This window comes from Protopterus annectens, chromosome 7.part0 (assembly GCF_019279795.1).
Source record: "Protopterus annectens isolate FY-2018-M chromosome 7.part0, PAN1.0, whole genome shotgun sequence".
NCBI classification, from domain to species: domain Eukaryota; kingdom Metazoa; phylum Chordata; order Ceratodontiformes; family Protopteridae; genus Protopterus; species Protopterus annectens.
Window position 1 is genome coordinate 105,033,387 of NC_056739.1, and position 6,000 is coordinate 105,039,386.

The 6,000-nt window shown below is 44.8% G+C and overlaps 1 protein-coding gene across 3 annotated transcripts in view; it reads right to left on the reverse strand.

Moving 5' to 3' along the window:
* Positions 1-6,000, reverse strand: part of BRPF3 (bromodomain and PHD finger containing 3) — a 1,617,494-nt gene that overhangs the window by 647,878 nt on the left and 963,616 nt on the right. The window lies entirely within an intron of this gene.

The window sequence follows — 6,000 nt, forward strand, 5'->3', positions numbered from 1 at the left end:
CGGGCCTGTGGAAAATATGGCCCAGACCGCAGAATCCTTTATAAATGCATTCTATAAACACCTTCAGGAATGCATGGATCATGCAATCCCAAATAAAACCAAGACCCAATCCTCCAAAGGCAGACGTCCTTTCTGGTGGACCCCAGCCATAAACAAACTATACAATAGAAGGAGGAAGCTACTACATGATAGAGCAAAATCCCAAAAAGGGAAGGCATCTCTGATCAGTATTAGCAAAAAACTACGGGCACTCATAAAATCGTCTAAGGCCAGCTTCGAGAGAAAAATTGCACAGGACACTAAGGATAATCAAAAGCTTTCTTTAGTTATGTTAGGAACCTGGGTGGGAATTCCCAGATATGCTCAGAATTAGTCCAAAATGACAAAAAATACACCGAACCCACAGACATTGCCAACATCCTAGCTGACAGGTTCAGCGCAAACTTCTCCACCAAAAGGGCAAATATCTATCCCAGCAGAGTGCTGCCCCTGACATCTCAGATGCTCAGGTAAGAGCTGCCCTCTCCAAAGCAAAAACACAGCATCAATGGGACCAGACGGTGTCCCGGCTGCCCTACATGAACTCCAAGAAGAGCTAAACCCAAACATAAAACTACTGTTCAATCTCAGCCTTACTACAGGATATGTACCCAAAGAGTGGCGTACAGCAACAGTGGTCCCTCTCCACAAAGGTGGTGCCTCAACGGATCCTGGAAACTATCACCCCATAAGCCTGACTAGCTTGGTCTGCAAAGCTATGGAAAGGATCATCATGGACCTCATAAATAAAGATATTGGAGACTTACAAACACTGGATCCTACCCAGTTCGGCTTTGTTAAGGGCAGATCCTGCCTCTTAAACCTGGTTGATTTCTTTGAAACAGTCACCAAGGCCATTAACGAGGGGAAGGTGGTCCACACAGCCTACCTGTACCTCGCAAAAGCCTTCGATACAATACCCCACTCGGGCATTATAGATAAGCTCACCAGCTTAAATATAAACCCCTATGTCATTAGATGGGTTGCAAACTGGCTCAAGGACAGAACCCACATGGTTAGAATTGCTGGAGCCATGTCAGACTCCAAACCAGTTACAAGTGGCGTCCCACAAAGCTCAGTCCTGGGACCTCTCTTGTTCGGTATATATTTCTCGGAGGTACAGGCCAACATGGAAGGACTGTGGCTGACCAAGTTCGCAGATGACTTCAAACTGGGCGCCATAATCGACTCTCCAGCCGACACAAGCATCCTCCAAAAGGGCCTCATAGAAACAGACAACTGGTGCCAGAGTCATTGCCTCAAGCTAAACGCCAAAAAGTGTATAGTCATCCCCTTTGGCAAAAACAAAGTGCCCACAAATTACCACATAGGTGGTAATCCATTAAGTACAGAAGAAGTAATTAGGGACCCAAGTTGACAGCAATCTCTCATTTGACAACCACGTGGCCAAAGTGGTTAGAAAAACATTTTATATAGCCCACCTAATCATGAAGGGATTCACATCTAGATCAGGGGAGGTCATCGTGCCTCTTTACTCATCCTCATCAGGCCCATAATTGAGTACAATGCCCCTTTGGGATGTACCTTACCAGACACCTGCAGCAACTGGAAAGACCCCAAAAGTACCTCACCAAGAGGATCAAAGGGCTCAAACAGATGCCATATGCTGCCCGGTTAAAGAAACTCCAGCTCTACTCAGTGGCATACCGCCTGCTCAGAGGCGATCTGTGCCTGACGTATAAAGCCATGTCCAACGCGGAATTAATGGACATGCTGCACCTCAGAAAATCCAAATCCCATCGAGCTATGCGCTCGAGAGACTTGAACCTCAGCACTGAAATAAATAGGACATGCTGGAGGGACAGATTCATAACCCAGAGGGTCCCTTCACTCTGGAATAAAATCCCAGTCCAGGTTAGGCAGAGTCCCTCATTGACTCTCTTCAAGAGGAATCTTGATGAGTGGATGGGAGATCGTAAGTTTACCCCGGGTATCACTTCTGTGTCACTGTTAGACAGAGGCACAGTATACTAACCTCGAAAAAAGGCATAGCAAAATTAATTTAAAATGGGTGGCGAAAGCCAAACACTCTGGCTAGGCTTATAAATGCCCTAGGGCAGATAGCCTAGTATGAACCTATGAACCTATAAGTCTAGAGTTACCAACCAGGCATTCTTGCCTAGCATAGGAAGTAGCTGTTGTAAAGACAGCATTTTGAATTTTGGAATGTCCAGGAACGTATTTAGAATGGATAAGTCCAGAATTGGACACCATGATTTGTCTTTTCTGAGTACCAGGAAAAGTCTTGAATAAAATCCTTGTCCTTTTTCCTTTTCTGGTACTGGTTGAATAGCCCCCATATCCATGAGGGACATGACTTGTTTCTGGGCCTCTGCCCACTGATTTGGTGGCAGATCTGGCCATCCGTTTGGAATTGGCAACGTGTGGAAATGAAATCTGTACCCCTGGGATACTATATTTAAGACCCACTTGTCCTGGGTAATTAAATGCCAATTTTGAGCATGAAGTGCTAGTTTTCCCCCCAAAGGGGCTGCCAAAAGATAAGTGCTTAGAGATGGCAGAGGAAAGTCATTGAGACTGTTTACTGTAGGGTTGTGCTTTGTTACCTCCTGATTTGGAGGTGGAGGCACCCCATTGTTTTGACCTGTAAGATCCTTGTGACTGAAACCTGGAGCCTTTGGAGCATCTGGGTTTGGCCTGAGCGGCTCTGTTGGACACAGGAAAGGACCAGTTCTTAGTAGGCTAGTGTCTACTGAACCTGGGTGGCTGCACTTGCAAGAAATCTTTTACAGTTTGCATAGATTTAGCTTTGTCTTCCATTTTTTTTAAAACCTCTTCTGCCTTATTACCAAACAGACTGTCCTGCTGTAAAGGAGCATCCAACAATTTAGCTTTAACATGATCAGGCAGATTTTGCTCCTTGAGCCAAGCATGCCTTCTTATCACAGATCCAGTTACGACGGCCCTGCAAGAAGCCTCCAAGGAATCAAAACCACATTGCAAACTATGCTTTCCAACCTGTTCTGCTGAATGCAATAAATCGTGTAACTCTATTTTCCACACAAGCAGAAATCAACATCATTTTCTGTTTCAGTAAGCCCATAACATGCTGTTGATATTTAAGCATATGAAACTGGCAGTTTAAAGCCCTGATTGCCAAGGTTGCAGACATATAAACCTTCTTACCCAATCTATCCAGCGCCCTGGAGTCTCTATCTGATGGGGTAGGATTTTTTGCTGTAGAAGCCTTAACACCCTTGGGACCCTGAGAAATAGTTTCAGTCTCAGCAGCAGGATTTTTGAAAAGAAATTTGTGGGAGTCAGGAACCCTGTAATATCTGTCTGGCTTACTAGGAGCCAGAGGCAGGGAATCAGAAGCCATGCTCGATTCCGAGAAAACATCATCAACAATGTCTAATACAGGAGGTATTGCCAAAGGCCTATGCTGAGGAAGAAGAAGAAAATCCCTAAGCCTCTTTTTGGATTATGAGAAGTCCCGACTCTCCCAATGAAAATGTTCCCTTAAAGTATGCAAAGTCTCTCCAAAAGAGTAATCTTCAGGAGGAGAAGCAAAAGGGATGGATTCCTCTGCATCAGAGTCTTCATAGATGGGATAGAAAATTCCTGATCAGAAGAAATGAAAACCTGATCTGAAGATTCATAATCAGTGCATTGCCTAGGCCTCTTAGCAGAGGGGGGGGGGGGGTTGGGAACCCCTGATCAAGGTAATTAAATCCTCAGACATTTTGACCATTTGTTTTTTAGGCATAGGGGCGTGAGCACGTGGCTCATGTGTCGGTTTTTAGACATAGAAGTAGGTTTTGGCCTTGTTTTTGATGATGGCGTTGGTTTAATATACAAATGTTGAGGTTTGAAAACACCCTAGAAGCCGGTGCCTGCTCATCGGCTCCGGACCCATCCAAGGGAGATACATTTGCGGGTTCGATACTTGCAGAATCTCGCGGCAGACCGGACTCCGAATGGGTCTCGGTAGAGGCCTGCGACTCAAAAGTAGTGGGCATCAGGGGCTGCGAAAGTGCCTCACTGAGTACCGGTGAACCGGCGACTGGCTTAGGAAAAGCTTTGTCGTCAGTTTTGGACCTCGACGGTCTGTCTCTGTCTTTTTCCTTGCGTTTTTTTGTGAATTCCGGTAGTCGGATTGCTAACAGACGACATTTCAGGAAAGTTAAATCTTGAACCAAAGTATTTAGAAGCAAAAACATACATACGCTTAATAGTGCATTGGTTAAATTTAGCACAAAACCAACAGCAAGGCATGTTGTGATCAGGGCCTAGGCAAGGAATACAGTACAAATGAAAATCCTTATGAGGTATTTGCTTCCCACAAGTAATGCAATTATTAACTTTTACTGACATTGGTAAGGAGCAAGAAAAAGTTTCCTCAACGGGGTACTTAGCTTTAGTTTGAAGACTTCGGTTCTGAAACTCGAAAATGAAAATTTCAGGAGTTGGCCGACTGGCACTTGCGAACTGCTTCTGCTTCGGGCACCGTGTGGCAAGAAAGACCGATTAAAATGGCGTCGGCTGCATGTTTTATACCCCTGATGACCTGACGTTATGGAAGAGGAGACAGCAACCGACGCAGGACCCAAGACTTTGTTATTCAGGCCGACTGAGGGCAACCTGCCAGCAGATTACCCAAATGTAATGACTGCAACAGTGAAACACGAAGATCATCAAATATGATCTATGTAGGTCAGTTCATCCACTTCTGAGTCAGAGGAAATGCATTTCTCATGGAGTACTTCTCCTTTTTCTTTTCTGACTATGGACTACCTCTTACATGGAAGCTTAATCTGAAGATGGCCGCAATCTCTTAAAAAATAAAAGTTCTGAGCCAGTCTCACTAGGTCTTGAGATAGGACCTTGGAGAGGGGAAAGAAAGAAAGCCTATCCTTCTCATACTGAGACAAAATGATGAATGTCTGAACTATAGACAATGTGGCCCTGTTTCTAGGGTGATGAGCACATTAGAGGTCTCAACACATGGTTAAGCAACAGAAATCTCTTAGACCCATGGAGGTCCTTGCTAGAAGGAATATTGCCTTTACCCTCAATTATCTAAAAAGCGTTGGAACAAGTGGCCCATGGAGAGTCGTTCAGACCTGTGGTTGAAAGGTTTCAGCTAAGGAAAATGTGATATGGCAGCCTCTTGAGAAGTGTCATCAAAGGCCTTTGGTCCAAGCAGGCATCACAGCCAAGGACTGCAAAAGCTACTCACATGACTCAATGTCCTTGCACCTAGGGTGGTCTTTGGACTCCAAAGATATGCTGCTGGGCTTCCAGGATTCCCTCTCTTGGGGGTACTTCTCTTTCTGGCTTTTGAGCAGGGTGTCCACGGACAACTTGGTAGATACCAGGGCGATCCTGCACAAGGCCTGTAGCCCTTTCTAGTTCAAGTAGTCTTACATAGACTTGGCCCTTTGCTTGATAATCTTCTGGCTGCACCTAGTGTAATGGGGACAAGAGGTGATGCTGTCCTCTGTCTTCAAGCAAAATACACACGGATTATGAATTTACATAGGCACCTGGTTTCTAAACATAAAGCAGTTGCTAACTTTACACTTTGAAATCTACAGTCCATGATGCTTGAAATCTCCTAAGCTTTTAAACATACAAGAAAATAAGATTTCCCTCGTGGGGTACCTATTTGTACTTTGAAAGCTAGGATGAACTGACTGACTGATGACGCCTTAGTAACACTTACTTAGCTTCTCACATACTGTGGCAAGAAAGACCTAAAGGGGGTGCAGGCGGACAGTTCTCTTACATCCATACTGGAGGGAGAACCTGGTGTCAGGGTAGAAGGGTGCAAATTGAAATTTATGTACTTACTGTAATGATAAACTTAGTTGGTTTCTGTCCATACACTGTAACCATTGGTAATGACAGACTTAGGTTGTCTCTATCCATACACTGTAACCATCGGACCAACTGCCCAGCACACTTAGGGTGGTT